The 21630-nt window shown below is 52.5% G+C and overlaps 1 protein-coding gene across 1 annotated transcript in view; it reads left to right on the top strand.

Annotated features, from left to right (window-relative positions):
* Nucleotides 1–21630, top strand: part of CTTNBP2NL (CTTNBP2 N-terminal like) — a 144004-nt gene that overhangs the window by 85920 nt on the left and 36454 nt on the right. The window lies entirely within an intron of this gene.

The following is a 21630-nucleotide window of genomic DNA, read 5'->3' on the forward strand; positions in this document are numbered from 1 at the left end:
AGGACACGGATGCACGGAGCAGCTTTCCCCGCTGTCGGCACCCCAGGCAGGAGGGCTGCAGCCCGCCGGTGGCCACGCTTGGCCAACAAAACCAGGGGGCAATTCCACCCCATCGCGGGGCTCTTATCGCTGCCGGTAACGCGCACGGGCGAGAAGGGGGGGACAGACAGGCCCAGGCACTTTGTTACAACGGAGAAATTAGAGCTGCTTCCCTGCCAGCCACACCTCGGCTGCTCCAGCTGCGGGTCTCGGTGCCCTGAGCTCTGCTCGCCCGCACTGTGGTGGTTCAGCATGCCGACCCCTTCGCGGAGCCGGGGGGTCACTCCCCGCTTCCCCGCTGCAGGTCTGCCTGTCCCTGGGAGGCTGGGCCCCTCGGGGTGGGTACGGGGCAGCGAGGTTCCCAAGGGCAGCGGGCAGCTGCCTGTGGAGCCACCAAACGGTGCCAGTGCCGAGGGGGACGGGGCTGTGGCTGCAAACGCTGTGAACAGTTCACTGAAAACCAGCGGGGGAAATACTGCAGCTGATTTCTTCCATGTTGGCGCTGCCTGCTCCGATCCTCCAGCCCATCCATCACTGCCAGCCTGGCCGAAGTCTTCTGAGCATCACTGAGAGTGAACTCACAATATTCTCCAAACGGTGCAAATTAACCTGACAAATACGACTCATCACAGACTTTGGTTTCAAGGTGCTTGATTAATATTATCAAGTCTATGGGTGTGAGTCAAATCTGTCCCATCACTGCTGATCCCGGGGAGTGGGAAGGCTGTGACTCACGTCTCCTGAACTTTTGATCTATATAAGTTTAGTGCAGCCCAATTACCACCAAATGAGTTGTAACCAGCTATTCCAGCTTAATGCACCAAAACATGAACTTTCAGGGCTTAAGCCGTAGTCACAAGTGTTTTCTGTCATCACCCTCAATATCGTTCCCAGAAAAAATGTAAGCAGTCATGTCAAGAGAGCCTTTGCCTCTCTGTCCTTGGACTTGCCAAGCCCTCACAGCTTAAGAGATAACTAAATGTTGTTCTGGTTTTCTGTAGAGTGTGAGTGACCTTCATTTCCACATCCCTCCTTCCCCTTAATTGCTTCATTCTCTTCCAACCTCTCAGCCTGCTAAACCCAATGGTTTTGCTCTGTACATCACAAGCTGTTCCTGTTCTTGAAAAGACTCAGTGAAATGCCTTTTGCTGCTTTTGTATTGGAAATTTATGCAAAATTTATAAACAAAAAAGTCCCAAGCAGAAATCTCACTTTTTTCTTCTAAAAATATTCAGAACAGGACTTGTGGAACATCAGGAATAATGATTCAATCCAGCTAGATCTCAACAGCAAGGAGAAAAAAAGAACCTCTTGAGAACGGCATATTGAGAAATGACTGCATTAAATATAAAAAAGAAAAAGAGTGTATAAAACTTCCTAACTTATTAAATTTCCTGCCACAGATCTATTAAACGGGATGTAAAGGAGCCACCAAGTCCTCATGACTTCCCAGATAACCCCTCCTCTCGGACGAAGGCACCAGGAAGGGGTCCCCGTGTCCCCACATCCCCATTTCCCCGTGTCCCCACATCCCCATCTCCCCACATCCCCGTGTCCCCACATCCCCATGTCCCCGTGTCCCCGTGTCTCTACATCCCCGGGTGCGGGGCTGGCGCGTGTCTGGGGGTACCGGAGGCAGGTGAGGGTGACCCACCCAGGGGGTGTTGTCCGAAGCCACCACGGGTGGTGGAGAGGCCGCGTTGCCCCGGGGACAGACGTACCGGCCGCTCTTCAAACCCGCGAGGGTGCACTTAGAATTGAGCTCCGCTGCTGGGCCGGCGCCGCAGGTCGATGAGCCGGGGAGCACTGGGGAGCACCGGGGAGCACCGGGCCTCCCCCGCAGTGCCACTGCTGGCCTCGACACAGCTCACGACGCGGGTTTGGTGACGATGTGGCTGGGGTTTGGTGGCCGGTACCGCCGGTTGGTGCCCGCTCTGCGGGGGGAGGGCTCCGAGCCCTGCGGCTCCCGGCATCTGGTTCACCAGGCTCAGGTCCCTCGTTCTCCTTGTCAGAGGCTGCGTTTCAGCACGGGGTGCCGTGGCGTTAGTCAGAGCCCCCCCGCCGATGTCCGTGACACCGGATTTACAACAGAGAAGAGAAGGAAACTATTGGTATTGTTTCCACGCAAAAGGAAAGCCCGCAAAACTGGAGCGCTGGGAAAACGTGTTAATTCTGCTTTGTTCTCTTTTGGTTTTTAAATTTTCTTGGCTTTTCACGATCTCTGTCATGTCTAGTACAGATTTCTGAAGGCGATCGGGCTGTGCGGCTCTGCGCTCCCCCCCAGCGCTGGCTGGTGCCGTGGGCTGGGCAGGAATCGCTCCACGGGGCCGGTTCCTCTGGGGTGGCGGAGCCGAGGGGTGCACAGTGCCCACCCCCAGCGCCCTCGCCAGCGCCGCAGTCATTCAGCTCCTCTACAATTACTATTAATGTGTTAATTAAAATGCATTATTTACCTAAATTATAGCAGTAATGGCTTATTAATTATGTATAATGTCTCTCAGTGGCTGATTATTTTATACCCTGCCCAAAGAGGAGGAGGTGTTTTCAAACATTAAAAAGTTCGATTCCTGACTTTATCGCAGTGTCCATTTAAAAGGCTAAGGCCAAAATAGGCAAAACGTGCAAAAATGGGAGTGGGGCCGCAGAGAAGCCAGTTAAATCCTTCACAGCTAAAAGATTCTGGAAAATCAAATGCCAGCGATCAATTAGGTACGCTTTGAAATGCTGCGATTTTGCAATGACACGGAGAGGTGAAACCCAGCCATCGCTCTCTGCCGTTCCTGCCTCTGAGCTCCAAGTGATCTTGACCAAAAAAGCCCACTATGGGCCCAATCCTGCCAGGACTCAGCGTGGGCACCGGCAGAGCTGGCTGCAGGAGCTGTGGCTGCGTCAGGCACCGGGCCAGCCCAGGGCTTGTATTCCATGTGGACTGGTGGCCCCGCTGGAGAGGTCCCCTTCCCCCAGCCCAGAGGGTCCCTCTGAGCAGAGACCCTCAGACTTCAGAGATCTTCAGCTGGAACCTGAGCAGCGCCGGGAACGGATCCCGCCTGGAAAATAACAAGATTTGAGAGTTGCAGGATTTTTTTCCTTTATGGCAAAGTATTACATGGGGCCAGTTTTTAAAACATCAGAAGATTCAGACGGGCACCTAATGGAGTTTTCAGAAGTGCCTGACTCGCATTGATTTCATGCCTATCTACACCTTCCAGGGCTCAAACACATTTAAGAATCTGGCCAGAGGATCTCTGTTGCAGCATATTTTGGCAGGGCTTTCACTTGAGATATTGGGCCAAATCCTCAGCTAACATAAATCACTGACACAAGTGGAACTATGCTGATTTGCACCAGTCACAGACTTTAAATTAAAATTTAATTGAAAACTTAAGCTGTCATTAATTTTCAATGAATGGCTTTTGCAAAAACGCAGCCAGATCTCCACCAGCTCCTGCGTGGCCGTCTCTAACAAAGGAATAAAGAAATGCTGGTTACGACAGCCATGTCTGATCTGGTCTGATCCTCTGCCTTTACCTTTCCCCTCAGTACTGGCTGCCGGCACAGTCTGGGTGATCCTTTGTATCAGGAGATCAGTTATTGCCACACAAATCTCATTCGTTATCGTTATCCCTCTCCTACAGCGTAATTCACTTTCTGGGCCCTTGGCTGTATCATGGCTTCCCCAGCCGGGGCTTCTATTAGGTTGCATCTTCTATTAAGTGTTGCCCTAGAAATGAAAGAAAAAAAGCAAGAATTGACAAGACGGGGTGTGTGCGTGCATGTGCCTGCACATACAGGGACATACACTCAAATATTTGTTTATATACCAGTGTATTTGTTTTAACAGTACAATGAATTGATTTTGACCTTGGACAAGGTATTCCACAGACTGCTTATAGCACATAAATATTTCACTTGGATTTCTTTTGGAAGTAGCTTGCAGTCCAGAAGAATTCTTGCCTAGCAGTAACATAACATCCACACCTGCTTGCCAGGCTGACTCACTGTACAAATCAGGTTGTGTCTGGGACTTGCAGCATAAATACAGGATAATTTTCTTCCATAGAGATAGGATTTCCCGACTTTTAAACTAAGGAGCAACCACACAATATAAGATACACACCCACACCCACCCCCCCAAACAATGGCAGAATACTGAGTGTCATTATTAATTGGTTTTGATTTAAACCAGCTGCCAAAGACGAAGGGAGAGTCAATAAATCTAATGCCAACAGCAACACCTGGGGCTGGTCCCTGGGAGCTTGGGGAGCAGTCGGAGCTCTGCTGGACTCTGAGCTGGTTTGGACTGCAAAAAAATAAGTTCTGGCATCAGAAACTTTTAAGGAAAGATTTATGTTGAATCTTTTTTTCTGTACTAAAAGTATTTCTGTGATTCTTAAGTCTTACAAAATTGTTTCATCTGTGTCTACACGTCTTTTGCATTTCTCTCCTAAGAATGTACTAGTGAGCCAGTTTGCTAGCAGGAGCGTTCATGGAAAGAGATTATTTCAGGAGTGGGGATAATTTGTGAGGAGCTGCACATGCAGGAATCTTCACTGAATCTCAAGGAATTACTCTTCTGAGTAAAATTTACTTGCGTTAGTAAGAAAATACAGTCCTAAGGGATAGGTTCAGCCCAATGAGAGAAGCACATGTCACAAAATAGAAGTGGTTCCTATTTAAAGCCTAAAGCCTGAGCAGCTGAGCAATTGTGTGCAAGTTATTGAAAAGACTCAGATGTTGAGATGACTTAAAACCCAAAGACAGTGTCAGAGGAAAGCGCTGGCTGTTAGCAGGTGGTCTCTATGGAGGAAACCTCAGGCTTCAGGTTACTTGCTGCCAGCCCCCCCCTGCTCCGCCCGGCAGCAGCATCCCGGTCCCTGGTGCCCAGCTCCTGCCACCCCGCTGCAGCAAAGCCATCTGGAGCGTGAAGTAACGGGGAGTGCAGGATGACTGATGTAAGGAGTGATCTAATTTCCCGATCGGTTAATCCCAAATTAAAATCCTTGCAGTAAGATTTAGGTCTTTCCGTAGCATGAAGCTGTGGTTTAAAGAAGAGCCCTTCTTATAATGAAGTGACTCCCATTAGCAGGGGACGGCAGCGCGCAGTATCCCTCATTAAGCAGTACTGCTGCTCCTGCAAATGAAGAAAAATGCTTTAGACAGGGTGTAATCGGGCATGGAGAGGAGATGCGCACAAAGGTGCCAAAGTTAAGATGACTTCAGAGAGATGCAATTCCGTGCAGCAGCAGCAGCGCACAGAAACTATGCTGATGAGGCTTTAAAATAACATGGAGATAGAGTTGTGCGGAATTTTTCATAGACAGGGAGTATTTCTCACCCCCCAAAGTCTGTGCAGGGCTAACTTAATGTTAGTATAAGCTTCAGAGAAAGGTAGATGTTGAGAGGCAGAGGTCACGGGGAAGAGCCCGGAGATGTGAACTGTGAGGGTAATTGGAGGAGGAGGAGGAGGAGAAGCCACCAGCTGGCTCTGTGAGATGCTGTGGGCAGAGGGGGGTTGCACCTGCACTGCCGAGGTGATCTGGGGGGGGAGGAAGCGGCCAGGATGGCCCCAGCCCGCTAATGGGAGGGTCCTGGGATTCAAAGGATACGGGGGCATGAGGCTCCCCTATTTTATCGGCTTGTAAAATGTGCTGAATTATTTATTAACAATGTGTTGGTTTGCCTGGCGTGGCTCTCCAGCAGCTGCGTGTGCAAGCAGCAGGTTTGCTCTCCGTCGTACAGAGTTGTCAGGCTTGTGGCCCAGGGAGGCAGATTTTAAAGATGCTCCAGAAGTGGTGCAGGGGTGCGGAGCCAGCAACGCTCTGTGAGGGGCTTGGGGGCCACCAAGAGCCCTGTCTGAACCTGTCCTGTGTGCTGGGCCCCTGAAGTTTTCCAGTGTGCAAGGCGTGAAAGTGGAGCCTCTGTATCGGCAGCTCCCCGTGGTGTGGCCCGATGGCGGGCGAGATGGGGAGGCTTTTCCAGCAGGTTTGTTTTCAATTCCATCCCCAGCCGTCCAAAGCTATCGAGCGAACAAACTAGCGACTGCAGCCAAGTATTAATTCTGCAGCTCGGCTGTGAACTTCAGATACTTGTCTTATGACTTCCACTAGGAAAATGCCAAAGCGAGGGTAACCTTTTGCAAGTGCCGGTTGTCTCGAAACGTGACTCCGCTCCCCTTTCACAAGAACAAATGGCAACACGATGCGGGCAGGTGAAAGAGCAAACCTCTCACGCACGTCCTGCTGCGCGGTGCCCTGCTGCCTGACTCCCCATCGCCCGGGGCTGGGCCGCTCTGGGCGAGGAGCTGCTCAGCACATCCCAGTAACGGGGCCCAGAGGCGGCCTCGGACACGGAACCCGACCGGTCAGAAAAGGGGGTTTCTGTCAACACCAGGAGCGGTGGGGTTTGGTGCATGGGGGTGCAGCTGCAGCAGCCACCGGCACTGCCTCTGCCCCTGCACCTCACCAGGGCAGACGGGGTGTCCTGTGGGCTCGGGGAAATAACACAGAAACCAACTCCAGATTATTAAAAAATGTGTCAGAATTGGAAATTATGCCAGGGCAGCCTCTCTTCTTGTTCTCGTCTTTACTATTAGTTATTTAAAGTGAATCATTTATAATGAGACTTCTCCTGTTGCCAAATTTAGTTATCTTTGGCCAAATTTGCTGTAGATTGTGCCTGGGCTGCTGTATTGGTGTCTTTGTTTCCAGCAGGAATGGCTTGTCTAATTGTATTGTGATTTAAATCTCACCCTTCCTTGCCCAGACATCACGTCCCTCTCCCTCTTTATCTTCATCCCTTTGTTCCTGTTCCCACACTTCTTTGTCCTCATTCACTCCTGAGCTCTGCTCATCCTCAGCCAAGTGCTCCTTTCTTGAGGGCTCATCAGAAAGGCCTGTTTGAGCTGTTCTGCTCTCCAGTACTTCGCAGTGGTTTTCTGAAGGCTTCTGCGTGTGATGTTTCCTGTTTCTAGCGTAGAGAAAGTATCACAACCCAGCTGAAAGGCTGATGGGGTTCAGGACCGGGCACTGGAGGTCCATTCTTGGCCTTTCAAAGTTCAGAAAGGAGCTGCCAGGGACTGTGTCACCTTCATTCATACTAAATGCAGAGTAATCAAACATGATAACAGCCTTGGAAAGTGCCGTGTCACAAGTTGTTTAAAACACATTTCCTTTGGATTCATTTTCACGCGCTGACAAGCTGGAGCCGTTGAAGTGACAGCAGCTCTCCGAGGCTGGAAGGCGACGTGCCTTGGCTGGCCACACTCCTTCCAGGCTGTTCTGCCTCTCCCTGGCTGCAGCGCAAGCTCCAGAACTGCAGCGACCTTCCCCAAAAGCACGAAGCCTCAGTCACTCCCCCCAGCAACCGCTCGAGCACAGTGAGTCCTTCTGGCTTCCAGCTCACGCCGGCTTTTCCATGCAATCTGTTTTCCACTGGTGCCCGCTCCAGAAGGCAGCTTCAGGATCTTCATCAGAGACAAACTGTGCTGAAGTATAACCGAGCGAGATAAAATGCTGTTGTCTCTCCCTTTGATCATCTTAAAGGGACTGAACTCTGTTTATAAACCACCACTCACTTCCCCGTGCTGCTTGAGAAATTCTGATGAAGAGCCTGGAGGTGCTACCAGAGAGATGATGAATGTAGGAAGGCAATAGCTTGGCTGCTTTTACTGCAGGGATGAATTAGGACCTAGTAAATGAATGCCTATTTCTGAAACAAAAAAGAGAAAAATAGGGAATGAGGAGATATCGGTGTGCTCCACAGCGTGCTGGGAGCTTTAGCTCCTGGTGCTCGGCGCAGCCTGGAAGCTCGGTCTGGATCAGCATTTCCTTGCAGGGCTGCTGTGTGCACGGAGCCACCTCACCGTCAGGACGAGGACGGGCTCTAAGAAACCCCTTTCCGTGGAAGGGAAGGTGGGGGTGCTAGTTGAGACCCTCCCAAAGGCGCAGAGGGGCTGTGGGGCCCAGGCAGGAACAGATCGGAGCGTTTCCGAGTCTGTGCGCTTCCCAGGACATCGCTGTCCTCGGTTTTCCCTCTGCAGATCTGCTGTGCACGGTCCCAGAGCCTCGAAACCCTGTGCCACAGCGCTCGGGCTTTCTTCTCCTCTCCTAAATTCAGGGAGGCATCTCAGCTCTATTTCTAGCGATTTGACTGTCAGTTTTAATAAACAGATTAAACAAACAGGCACGTGCCAACCACCCTTAAAGCCTCTCGCTTGCTCAAACAGTTGGCAGATTTGAATATTGGGCGATGAATTTAAGTGAAGCGTTTCTGCTGATTTATTAAGCACAGTTGCTCATGAAATGGCTCAGCTGGAGCAGCAGGCAGGGGATGCAGGCAGGGCGGAGGTGGAGATGCAGGCAGGCAGGCAGCGTGGGGATGCGAGGGCTCCCACAGCCGGGCTGGTGCTCTCGGGTGCTTTGCCCTTTGCGGACAGACCGTGCAGCTCATTCCTCAGTCTCATCCATTGCAAACAATAACAAAAATCTGCAGGGACCCCCAGTGATGGATCCCCATCCTCCATAAAGACTGGGACTGGTTTTACTGGTGAGTGGGAGGCTGTGGGCAGCGTTGTGCCCCCCGTTACAGCTCTACTACACACCTCTGTGAGGGGACAGTTGGCATTTGGGGAAGGGTGATGGCAGGGAAGGGATTCAAGGTCACAGTTAAAGCCAGTGGGGAGCCGGTGTATCAGGATTATGTACAAATGGCTCAGGGATTTAGGCCGAAGGTGGTGAAGCCTGTCTAGCGCTTTCTGCATAACCTGAGGTATTTAAAAGGCGACAAGCACGAGTCCTGGGAGACCAGGAGGGATGGCTGGGTCTGCTGGCAAAGGGCTGAAGAGGGAGGCGGCTGGAGAAGCAGGTTGGGATGGGTAAAATCACATCTACACTAACGCAGAACTTGACGTGCCGCCTCCCCGTGGGTCTTGCAGCTTGTTTACTTTTCAATCAAAACAGGCCTTAAATTTTGTTTATCTTTTGCAGTACATTCATAGATTGTAATCTGAAATTTCTTTTGAATAATTTATAGAAAGCACAAATCTCATTAAGCAGTAATCACCTATGTGCTAGGAAATGGTGTAAGGAATGGGGGATACTGAGTTTAACCAAGACTGCACTTACAGAAGCTGCGTCTTGGAGCCCGTGGGAGCCTTCCTGGGTGCTCTAAATGCTGATTTCTGGCCAAAGGCACGTTATCACGCCCAACGTGCCAGTGAGAGGCTGCCAAAAGCTCCTGGAATTCCTTCAACTGGCCTGAAGATCTTATTAAATAAAACAAGTGACCAAAACCATAAGTACATGAGTTGTGACGCTGTTGAAGTGCTGCGTGTTTGGGAGTCGCTCTTCCGCTCAGTCAGGGGCAGACAAGTCTGCAGTAACCCGCCCAGCAACATGAGCGATAACAGCTCTCCTGGGGATGGTTTTTTGATGGCTCCTAAACTCTTACCCCCTTCTGCTGCTGCTTGTGTGAGTGGGCTGATGCTAAAGGACATCCCAAGGCCCTTCTGCTCCACACCCCCTTAGCCGTTGTGTGTCGGTGGTCGGCTGCCCGCCGCGGGCATGCGAGGCCCTGTGCCGTGGGTGGCAGCGTGCGCTCTGCTTTGCAAACAGAAAAGTGTAATAAGATTTGGCTCAGCTCCGGGTCAGCCTGCTCGCAGCCCCGTGAGGGGGGCAGCGCTCCTTCCTGCCCTGGGACGGGCGCTGCTGAGGCACCGGGGTGGTGATTTCTCGCTCCGGCCCATCCTGCCACACACAGACGGACACAGCGGAGCATCCTGGCTTCTGTAAATCATCTTCACCACTTCCAAACCAGGCCACGAGTCCCAGCCTGGTCGTGTGCTTCTCTTGTGCCAACCCGTTTATAGGCAAAACTACACTAACCCAGAGCGCAGCTACGATAAATTTACCAGCATTTCCTTGGGTGCCACATTTACTTAGCAAGCTTAGAAAATACCCTGTCAGGCTGAGCTAGGAGTGTAGCTTTTCCTTCAGACTGGAGATTTCGGCAGTCCTCAGCATAAACATGAAGAAACCCAAATCCCATGGCTTTCAGGGTAAAGTCTGTTCTGTATTTCTCGTGGCCTCGGCACATTCTGGTTATTCACTGCGGCTTGTAGGAGCAGAAGTGGTGTGGATGGGCTGTACCGTGAAGTCAAGGGCACCGATTTCCAGCTTGAAACCAGTGTTAACTTTGAAAAGATTTTTCTAATTCAGTAATGTTAGGCAGAAATTGATTAAACCGTCTGGAGAGACAAAGGAAAACAGCAAATAAAACAGGCAGGGATTAGGGTGGACCACTTCTCCTGCCCTCCTGCTCCGAGAGGTGGCCGGCCGTTCTTCGGCAAGCCCTGGCAGACGTGTCCAGCTAATTCCGAGAAGCCGGCACTGGCAGGGATCCCACAGCTCCCCGGCACCGGCGGATCTGTGGTTGGAGAAGGGCCGAGGCGCGGTGGCTCGCGCCGGCCAGGGGGGCTGCGGGGCTGACAGAGGCGGCCCATGGGCCCCACAGCCCAGAGCAGCCGCCGCCCGCGCGGGGATGCTGCCGTCAATACTCATTAGCAGGGAGATTGTTATTGCCTTCTCCTTAGACGCCAAATCCTTGCCCAAACAATCCAGTTATATTTAAATTGCTTTAAAACCATTAGAGATGATCAATTCGCATTAAAGATCTGCAATTCTTGGCAATCAATTTACTGTCTGTCTGCAAAGTTTTCCCAGTTTGAGGAAGTTCCCCGGAGCTGGCGGATGGTTTATGGGGTGAAATAGGTTGGTGCCATTGGCCCCGGTCCCCCGGCGAGGGGCTCCTCGCCCGCTGGGTGAGCCCCGGGGTCTGCCAGAGGATGGCTGAGAGGTGACATTAATGACCACTGCTTGGCCAAAAGGGAGGGAAAAAAGGAAAAAAAACAGGGGAGGATGGAAGTCGGAGGAGAAGCTATTGTTCTATGTTTGCAAGAGGAAAAGAGGAAAGAACGGATTTATCCATCCAGCAGGTAGGAATATGAGGAAAAAAATTCAAATTGATCAAAAAATTAAATATTCATAGGACATTATTCATTAAGATTCATCTTGCCAAGTGGGTGAAATGAGGCAAGGGAAGAAATTAGCTTGCTTGAGAGTGTCAAAGTGATTATGTGATTAAATTGCAATTTGTAATTTCTCCTTCAAAAATGTTACTCCTTGATTTGTGTTTCTGCCCCCTCTCTATTTTTCTTGAAGTCTCCCATTATGTGTGTATGATCAGTAAATGCATAGGGCTTGTTTTAAAGAAAAGCCTGCAGACATCTTCCGTGCACACTTGTGCGGGACCAGCAGATCCGGGTCCCTGACGCGCTTCTCCTGTGATTTATTTTTCCTCGAGGCTGCTCGCCCGTCTCGTGACCGGCCTCCCCCGACTCCCCACAGACCCCCAGCTTCATTTACCCATTTCACACACTGGTCTCTGCAGTTGTAGGAAGGAGCCAGCCCTCAGCTGCTCAGACTGTTGTACAGCATAATCCATCCTCACGCTGGATACGCGAGGAGATTTGGTGCAGAAAACCAATGTTTTGGTGCTCGCTTCTGTAATGCCCCCGATGCCAGGGAGCTGCAGCTCGGCCCCTTCCGCAGGCACAAACCTCGCTCCTTCGGCGCGGTCCAGACGTGCTCAGCACAGGCAGCGAACGCAGGGAAAACACTTGTTCTAATATTTCATTTTCATTTAAAGAGCTCAGCCTCTCGTTGTTGTGCCTAGCCTAGAAAGGGGAGTTATTTCTTTTTTGCTGCCCAATAAAGATTTAGTGGCGTACATCGGCTGTTTGAAAAAATACAATATTAATTCATGGCTTGTTTATGAACAGCACAAGGCTTGCAAAGGTTAATTAGTCGAGGCAGGCTTTTCTTCAAGTGAATGAGCAGGCATGGGGTTTATAGCTCTGTCACCCAGTTTATTTGCTCACTTTCTGTTTTATTTGGAAATACACTTATACAACAATAAATAAAATCAACCATGACAAGGCTTATGTCTGCAGCAAACATTTAAGCCCTGCCAAGGCAGTAATCCGCAGAACACTTGCAGTCATCAGCCCCGCGGGAGCTGGGTGTCTCTTTGGGGAGGTGCCTGGGGGAGCCGGGAGCCAAGGGGACGGGGAGCAGGGGGGTGGATGTGAGCAATGAGGGCGCGGCACGCGCTGCAGAGGCACCGGCAGAACACACCGGCTGCTGCTGTAGGGAGAGAAACCCCCATCCCGGAGCCAGCTCGGGCTCTGCCACTGGTAAACCACTGGGGCCGGTTCATCTCTGCTAACAGCCACCCTCCTCTGATCAAACGTGATGGATGGATGGATGGATGGATGGATGGATGGATGGATGGATGGGGCACTTTGAGGAGAAGAAAAAGAGTTAACCTCGGCTATTAAGCCAAGCATCCAGCTCATGGTGAAATGAAACACTTCACCACTTGTAGGGCAAACGTGGGAGCGAGAGCTGGAGCAGCACAATGGAGGGAGCTGCAGGGAGGAGACAGTAGAGGGGAGTTAGAGGGGCTTGGAGAGCTTGGTCCCCTCAGGTGCTGCAGGGCTCGAAGTAGCTGCTTCCCTAAGAGAGAGGGGTGGAGAATATCAATTATTTCCAATGAGCTGCAAGGTTCCTGAGAGTCTGCAAAGCTCATGTACAACAACTGCTACCGAATCAGCCATCACGAGAGGTTAACGGTTGGACTAGATGATCTTGAAGGTCTTTTCCAACCTAGGTGATTGATTCTGTGATTCTGTGATTCGCACTGGTCGGACCCTGCCTCCCTGAACAGGGGGTACGAGCCATCTCTGCGGCAAAGGCCGGGCCAGCTGCAGGCGTTCAGGGCAAACCAAACACCAGCCCAAGAGCAGACAGCCCTGCTGTGGGCGGGCAGGGTTACACCTGCCTGCTGCAGCCCCGGGGTAGCTGCCCGATGTGGGGTGCAGGCCCAGCTCTCGGAGGGTCGGGCTGGAGGAGCAGCGTGCTGTGAGGAGCGCTGCTCACCCGCAGCACCGTTTCCCTGCCTCCGGTTAGTAGCATTGCTCTTGTAATTGCCGTTATTTTAATCATTACACTGAGTCTCAAGAGCATCCCCCATTTATTGCCAAGCTGTTGAACTGCCAAGCCACTGGCAGGGGAATGGCTTTTTCTGAAGGAGTCCATGTCCTGATCCAAAAACATGTGCCACTGACCTTTTGCAGTCACCATCATGAGAAAAGTGTTACCTGCGAACCTAAATACTGTCATCCCGGGCTGGGAGAAAGATGACACAGTGTGAAAATGTACGGGCTACCCAGGATAAGGGTCTGAGCAGGGAGCAGAGAGCTGGAAAGGAGGAATAACTCCAGCAGTTCTCCAGGTGAACCCCCCCCAACTCTCTCAGCCTGTCCTCAGAGCGGAGGGGCTCCAGTCCCCTGAGCATCTTCATGGCCTCCTCTGGCCCCGCTCGATCAGGTCCGTGTCCCTGGATTTAATTCCGTCAGGGCTTTGGCTTTCCTAACCTGATCCCTCCATTTCATGGTCACTGCAGCCAAGGCTGCCCTTGAGCTTCACACTCCCCACCAGCCCCTCCTTGTTGGTGAGAACAAGGTCCAGCACAACACCTCTCCTCGTTGGCTTCTCCATCACTTGGAGAGGGAAGTTATCATCAGCGCATTCCAGGAACCTCCAGGATTGCTTGTGCCCTGCTGTGTTGTCCCTCCAACAGATATGGGGGTGATTGAAGTCCCCCATGAGGACCAGGGCTTGTGACCGTGAGGCTGCTCCTGTCTGTCTGTAGAGGGCCTCATCTGCTCGGTTTTCCTGTCGGGGTCCTGTAGCAGCCCCCACTGTAACATCTCCTGGCCCTGCCCTCCCTTTAATGCTGACCTGGGTTGGCTCCTCACCCACCCCAGGCAGAGCTCCCTGCTCTCCAGCTGGGCACTGGCACAGAGGGTGACCCTCCTCCTCCTCCTCTCCCCGGCCTGTCCCACCCAAAGAGCCCGTGTCCTTCCATCCCAACACTCCAGCCACAGGAGCCACCCCCCCACAGCTCCCTGATGCCGATAGATCGTAGCCCTGCAGGCGTGCCCACGTCTCCAGCTCCTCCTGGTTATTCCCCACCCTATGGGCATTTGCATAGAGGTGTTTAAGTTGGGCCCCCGATGGAGCTGACTTATGGCTGAAACAGAGACTTGGCAGAAAGGGCAGGTAATGGAGAGAGGAGAGGAACAGCCTGATGTCCCACTGGATCTGAAAGCAGAACGTGCCCCAAGTCCCCAGCATGGAAACCCAACGAGAATATCTAATAAAGCTCAGGTTTGGGCTGATAAAGTTAGAGGTAGAACATTGGAAAGACACGGAGCTCAAGGAAAACTCAGCCCGATTAAACTGCTTTAAATCAGTTTACTTGGTTGTTTCTGCTTCACTTGCAAGACATCGTTATAATTACTTGGCATTGGCAAGCCATTACTCAGAGGTTCTGGGCCGGAGTAGCAGAAGACATGATTGTCTCATAAACCTAATGAGCCATATTGATTACTGGAGGATAAGGACTGAGCTATAAACAGCCCATATTCTTTATTTGTCTAGTTGTTAGATCTGTATTTGCAGCCCGGACTTGACAGTGAGTTATGTGGGGACGCTCTGCGCTGTTATGTCACTTCTGACACAACGCACCCATGAGTGTTTGCATCCCCTTCCCCCAGAACCAAAATCAGTAACAGATGGAAAGTGGATTTGGACCCTGCTTTGAACTCTGCCTCCACCTAGGAAGAGGCTGGGGGGAAGTCCAGCCCGGTGCGTCCGTGAGCAGCGGCAGTTCAGGCGTTAGGACAGTTCTGACGTGCAAAGGGAAGGTCCGTCACCGCTCGGCACCGCGCGGTTCTGCTGCCTGTTCAAGGAGAAAGTGTCAGTGGTGGGAGTGAGCCCGTGGCCCTGCCTGGGGACTCGATGTCTGCTTTCAGGGTAGAAATAAATCAGTAGAGAATTGGAATTAGTTCAGTTATTAAAATAGTCTGAAGAACACATGCCCCCATTGCACAGCAGGGCCTTGGCATCGACCCAGTTGCTCCATTTCGCACTCAGGACAGCTGCCTGCTGAGGGCCGTCCAGCGCGGAGGGTCCCCAGTGCTCCCAGTTAAACCATTCCAGTGCTCAGCTACAAGTGTTCTCCTAGCAAGAGAAGAGCATCCCAATCGGCTACCAAAGATTTCCACCCTGCCCAGATCCAACATCTTCACCGCCAGCCGGCCCGCAGCTCCAGCACGGTGCATCTGCGTGTGAAGGCCGGATTAACCCCTTCCCTGCTGGCTCCGCTGCTCTTCCCCCGAAGCCTCCACGCACCCCGGGCGATGGCAACAGCTCTCAGCAGCTCTTGTGCCGCGGGCGCTGCCGCAGTGCCTTTCAGGCCGGCCAGCATCGCTGCACAGCACCCTGCAGCCACGTCATTTTCCCAGTGGCACTTCCGAACACAATAGGATTTTGCTTTTAATTTTCCTTGCTCTGATGAATGCATCAAACCTTATGGACATTTCACTCCCTCAGCACTCGGGCTTTGATCAGGACTTTTTTTCCCCTCTCCATCTCCCAGAAACTCTTCCGGCTGTGAGCACGGTGCCAGCCTGTGCTGGAGGGTGCCGGTGGGGGCTGCCACAGCTCTGCCGAGAGAAGCAGAGCACGGCGATCCCTGCAAACCGGGACAGATGCATTTTTCATTCTGCATCCAGCACATTTCTGCCCTCCTGCTCTGAAGGAGGCACGCTACATTTGGTGTTGCTGGAAATTACTTTTTTTTTTTTTTAAGCTAATTGAAAGAAAACTGAAGGGCATTAACTCTTCTTTGCTAGGCCTGTGCAGGAGCAGGAAAATAGCAAAAGCATCTCTTGGTACTGAAATGGCTTTCATTAGCCACAGAATCTTCTTCCCCCAAAGCATCCAAAAATCCCATTTCTGCAGTGGTTTGGCTCAGGAGCAGAAGGGGTGCAGCAGGGCTCCTCCTCTACCTGGAACCCGGAGCAGGGCAGTGCCCTTGGCCCAAGGGGACCCGCACGCCCCCGGGGGTAGTTTTTGACGTAAGAGTTGCGGCTCCTGCAAAGCTCTGTTCATCTCTCACCCTCGGATTCCATCTCTGCAGCTGCACAAAGCTCCCAGTCCCTCCCAACACTCTGGCTTCTCGCAAGTGGGAGGTTTTTTCTGTAGAGCTTTTCCCAATCATCTACTCAAGAGATTTTTTTGTTGTTGTTTTTCTTTTTCTCCCTGAAATCAAGGGCAGGGTGGGGGGGGGAAGCCACCTTCTGGAAATCCTCTGTATTGTCTGTCTGTGCTACGCTGCCTGCTCACCTTGAACTCTGAGGGGCTCGTGTCTCCTGTCTCGTGTGGTCCCGGAGTGATGCTGGTGCCCAGCGAAGCGCCGGCTCCGCTCTCCCCTGCACCGCAGCGTTTCCAGCTGGGAAATGGCTCCGCCGTTCCTGCTCTTACTGCAGCTCTGTTTTAATTAGGAATGACTCTGAACTGCCTTACTTGGCATTTTTATGCCTTCAAATGAGCGACCTTTGATGTTGTGTTGATTACTTGTGTAACGGGAGCGCTTTGCTGCCCCAGATAGTATCGGGCACTCGGAGGGTGTGGGCGTCCTTGCCCAGAGGACCCTGCGGTCCCCGCCAGAGGTGGGAGCCCCCGGGTTACAGCTGGGACAGCCCTGCATGTTGCTCCTTACTGAATCCCGGGGTTTGGTGGTGCCGAGGAGCAGCACCGGTTCGGATGCTCGAGGGACGTGAACCAGCTGCAAAGCGCCGAGCTCAGCCTGGTCCTGGTCCTCACCTGGTCCCCAGGGGCACGCTCAGAAACGCTAGCTGCACAAAACAGTTGAAATGAGGCAGTAGGAAATTAAATATGCTTATTAGAGCTAAAAATAGCAGCTCTGTTCTTTGGCGATGCATGAAAAAAAGCCCCTTGTACCAGAAAAATGCTTTGGGCCTCTGCCAGGCAACAGACGCAAGGAACCTTTTGCAGCCTTGCTGGGGGAGCTGGTGGGGCTGCCGCTGAACCTTGGAGGGCCTATTTTTAGCAGCAGATCAATGTAGGCTTTTCTGCCCGTGAAGGAAGAGGGAGGCTGTCCAGCCAGCGTGGCAGGTGTGAAGAAGCCTGTGTTAAATATTAATTCCTGTTAGACAAAGAGCCGTTTCGTCTCCGTCACTCGGGTGACGCAGAAGGAAAATCCACGTGGGCTCTCGAGGGCGGCGGCGAGGAGGCCGGGCTGGGTGCGGGGGCACTCGCTGACCTGGCAGCGGTCGGGCACGGCCGCCTTTGAGGAGTTCCCCCGCCTCGAGCCAGCAAGAAGCCGAAAGCTTCGCTGAGTCACGCTGATGGGTCCGCGGGCTGGCGGCAGACGTGGGTGGAGATGGCGTATTCTGGAGCAGGGCGCTGGGTACGAATCTGCTGTCTGAGAGGCTCAGTCCGAAGCATTTTGCAAGCTGATATTAATTAACCTTGTCAATGCCCTTGTTCTTGCCCTGTCTGCAATCCTGCCGTCCTCGTACTTGGTGTGGGGAACCTGAGGCAGGCAGGGGTGACGCATCTCTTCTGCGCCCTCCAAAGAGTAGCAGAGCCAATGTTATCTCAGTTACCCGTCCAGCTGCTTATTGCGTGTCGCTCGTGCTGTTCAGACAAGCTACAAAGCTGCTCTTTTCCCAATAGCCACTTTCCTTCAGATGCAGCTTTGAGTCCCGTTCCTGTCCCTTGGAGAGGGAGCTGAAACATTGGCAGAGACGAACCAGCTCCCTTCCCCTGGGCAGAAGGTGCAATGCTGCACCCCTGTGGGAACTGGGAGCCGTGGACAGCAAACCTGGGATCTCTGGGTGGATGTGCATGAGCTTTCTGTGATCTGCAGCATCCCCATCTATCTCTAAGTGTTCTCCCCAAAAGTGGGGGAGAAAAGGGGGCCCCGGGCAGGTGTTGTATGAGACTTCCTTCTCAAACGCCTGGCAGTGGTGGTGGTGCAATTCCCAGTGACAAGGAATGGAGGCAGTGAGATTTCTCCAGCTTGCGGGGATCCTGGAGTTGTATTTTGTAGATAACAAGCAGTCAGCATTGTCACTTCTTGCAGGCAGGTTAATCCTCTAAACTTGAAATATGTTTCATCTGAAAGTAGGTATATTTGATCATACAAGGGGGAAAAAAATTTAAATAGGAGCCCCATGCAAATAGGAAATTATGCAAATCACCTTATATATTAGACTGATAAAGTTTGTGGTTGCTATTTCAATTCACGTTGTCTGAATGCAAATTCTAAAGTAATCTGCTAAATGTGAGCAAGCCTGACGTGCATGATAATATCAGGCCAGTTCCCCTGGTCCTCTGTGCTGTGGGGCCGAAGCACTGCGCTCTGCTCCAGCGAGTGGCTTTTTGCAGCAGCTGCTGAGGTTTATCGAGGAGCCTCTGCACCCCCGACATCCTTTCTTCTTGCTGAGCAAATTGTCATTTCGGAGACCACAGAGCCAGGCCTGGAAGGTAACTTCTTTCATCCGACAATTAGAAACAGCGAAGCCATCAACAACAGCAGCTTTCCATTTGGATTTCCTCCTTTTCCCACCCCAGCCCTGGGCTGGTGGGGACCCTGCGAGCTCCATCCGCGGGGCTGCTGACGGCGCCGGGGCAGCAGCGAAGTCGCAGCAGCTCTCGTGCTCCGGGCACCAACCAGTCTGTGGACAATATGGAATTCAACCAGTGCTCATCTAGGCCTGGTTTGTACCAGCAAAGGGCTCTGGATCCTCTCTCGTGTCCCAGGGCAGCAGGGCACGGCGAGCCTCCCGCAGACCCTCCAAACCCCCCGGGCAGGACGCAGTGCCCGGGGCTGTCTGGTCGCGTTAGGGCAGCGTGTGGCCTCTCTGCTCCGGGGAAGACACCAAACGAGGAGCATCACTTCCAGAAATAATTGTCCATTAGCAATATGAGGGATCTTGACTGGAGAGCACCGCTGCTTCCCTCTGTTCTGGGTGGAGCAAAAATCTCCATTAGCCACTGTTAGTTCAGTTCCCCCCAATATTATCGATATTATAACAATATTATACATCCTTTAGGACATTTTCCTTAACTGTCCCCCTGCTCTCTGCCTGGGAGGGGAGAGCTTGCACGCTGGTTTGCAGGGACCATTGGCCGCCTCAGCAGCGGCCCTTAGATTTACTTGCATTGGCTTTTTATGGAAATTTGTCCTCTGAGCTCCCTCTGGCACTGGTGGTTTTCCAGGAAGATCTTTCACCTGGCTGCAGCAGAGCTGCCAGCACGATCCCACGTGCACACTAGCAAGCCCGGGGACTTTCGGCACGGAATTAGCAGAAACTCCAAGATGCTGGCAGGCTGGCCTGCAATTAATAGGGGTGGCCACACAAGTGTCCTCTCGTTATTAAACTGAATGAGTAATTTTTTCAATAAACTATTATATGTGCTAGAGGAAGGGTTTCCTGGGCAATAAAAACTCAGCTGTATTTTCTCAGCAGATGTAATAAAATGAGAACTTGACCAAGTTCTGGAGCAGCATCCAAGACACAATCCATCACCCGTGAAGAGGCTCCAGCTCCCTGTTGCACGGCAGCATTTGTAGCTGCTTCCCCACGATCCAGCGATTTCCTGAACCATGTGAGAGGGCTCGAGCCTGACTCCTCTCACACTGATTTAATGCTACTGTGACTTTGCTGAAGTGCAGGGTAATTTATGCTTTCCGGGAAAAGAATATGCATTTAATGAGAGAGTTTTAAACCTTACAGCTACCAGATTGAAACAGTCACCCCGTGTCCTCCCCAGGTGTTTCTCACGTGTACCTGTAAGGCATCAGCCCGTGTCCTGCAGTGTTCGTAGTTAAATAAGGACTTGCCCCTGCGTTCCATCTCCTGCACTGACACCTCGCTGGAGCCATCCTGCTGCACCTCTGCTCCTCCATCTGTAGGAGGAAAGTAATCTTCACCAGTCACCGGATTAATTTTTTAAGATCTAAATCTGAAAAGTAAGATGTATTCTTTAATGTCTGGCCCTGCTGCTTCCCCCTGCCTTTGCGTTATTAAATATCTTAGGGAGGAAATATCAGCCTTGGGTTTTACAGCTGCCCAGGTCTTGTTTGGGTTCGTTTGTTTTCAGAAATATTCTTTTTTTTTTTTTCCCCTCTCACTGCCATTGTGAAAATAGCAAGTGCCTGAGAGAGGAAAACTAAACATGCTCCTGGTGTTTGACTCTATTGTTTATCTCGCATTTTAATCTCTTTGCGGGGTGCACACATGGAAGGGCTCTTGATTTCCCTCCCGTTAATGTCTGACAGCTCTTTGCAGGGACTGTGCCCTTCTGCGTTACGCTTGCAGGGTCTCATTTCCTAACTGGAAACGGTTGAACACGTCAGCCCGCGCTGCTGACGGGCGGCGCTGGTAGAGCCCGGGGCTCGAGGAGCAGGGACAGGCAGGGCAGGACCAGCTCTTCAACAGCCGCCCTGACCCAGCGCCCAGGTGCAGAAGTGGGTGACGTTTCCTGCCCCGCGCAGCTCGCGCCCACTGTTATTGTCATTATTTATTGATGGTGTTTAGGCCGGAGGCTCGGCTGACGCTGGGCGCAGGCTCCTCGCAGCCTCACACGGCTCGGTGACGTCTCCTCTGCAAAGAAGGGAGGCTGCAGGGGATGGAGCCAGCGGCTCGGTGGGCCTCGGCACATCGCTCCCAGCAGCGGGTGCTGGGGATGGGGGGTTGCTGCCTGTAGAACTGTCCATTTTCAGACACAAACTGCAGAACTGCTGCACCATGCTCCATGGTAGGGCCCTCTTGAGCTCATCTCCAGGGGAAGTAGTGGCTCTGCTTAACGGATGAGAGGTTTAGGAGAGCACAACCAGTTTGTGAGGAGCAGAACAAGAGGCCGCCGTGTCACAAAGCGTCTGTCCGTTAGGGCACATCCACTGCACCGGGGGCTCCTGTGGGCAAAGGTGTGTCCCAGCCCTGGCAGCACCCGGGGGCTGGGGGGGGCTCATGGCCAGACCCTCCAGCTGCGCTTTGGGCTGGGGGGGGGGTCAGTGCCCGGCTCAGCCCTGGGCCTGGCCGGGATGTGCAGCGCCCTCCCCGTTCTCGGGGAGTGCAGAAGCGGGGAGGTGGCCGGGTGACCCAGGCACGAGGACGAGGGGACCCCGGCAGTGGGGGCACAGCGGTCAGGGCAACATAGCATGCAGCTGCCTGCACTGGGGGCAGATGAAGAGCAAGGGTGGCAGATTATCTATATTGGCAATTTTAGAATAAACAGCTGCTGTAATCCTTCCCCACAAAAGGCAGAGTCTGTGAATGTCAAAGGTTTCTGAAAGTCAATAATCAGAGACACGTCTGCTCTAGGCCTTCTCTGGAAACGGGGGATGGAGGGGGAGAAATGTCAGATGAGCAGCTCTGATCTCGTGTCGAACTCACCCCTAACTGCTTCACATCCGCAGGAGCCCGTGCTGGCGGACTCCAGGACAGCCGGAGCTGGCTGAGGGCTCCGTAAAACAAAAAACCCCACCTGTGAAAATCTGCTCCTCGTTTTCTACCTTGATGAAATGCTGAGTGCAAGGGGACAGTCCAACCTCTCCTCCCTGAGCTGGAGCCTCCAAAGGGCCAGCCCGGCT

The sequence above is a fragment of the Strix aluco genome, chromosome 25 (genome assembly GCF_031877795.1).
Source record: "Strix aluco isolate bStrAlu1 chromosome 25, bStrAlu1.hap1, whole genome shotgun sequence".
Lineage (NCBI taxonomy): Eukaryota > Metazoa > Chordata > Aves > Strigiformes > Strigidae > Strix > Strix aluco.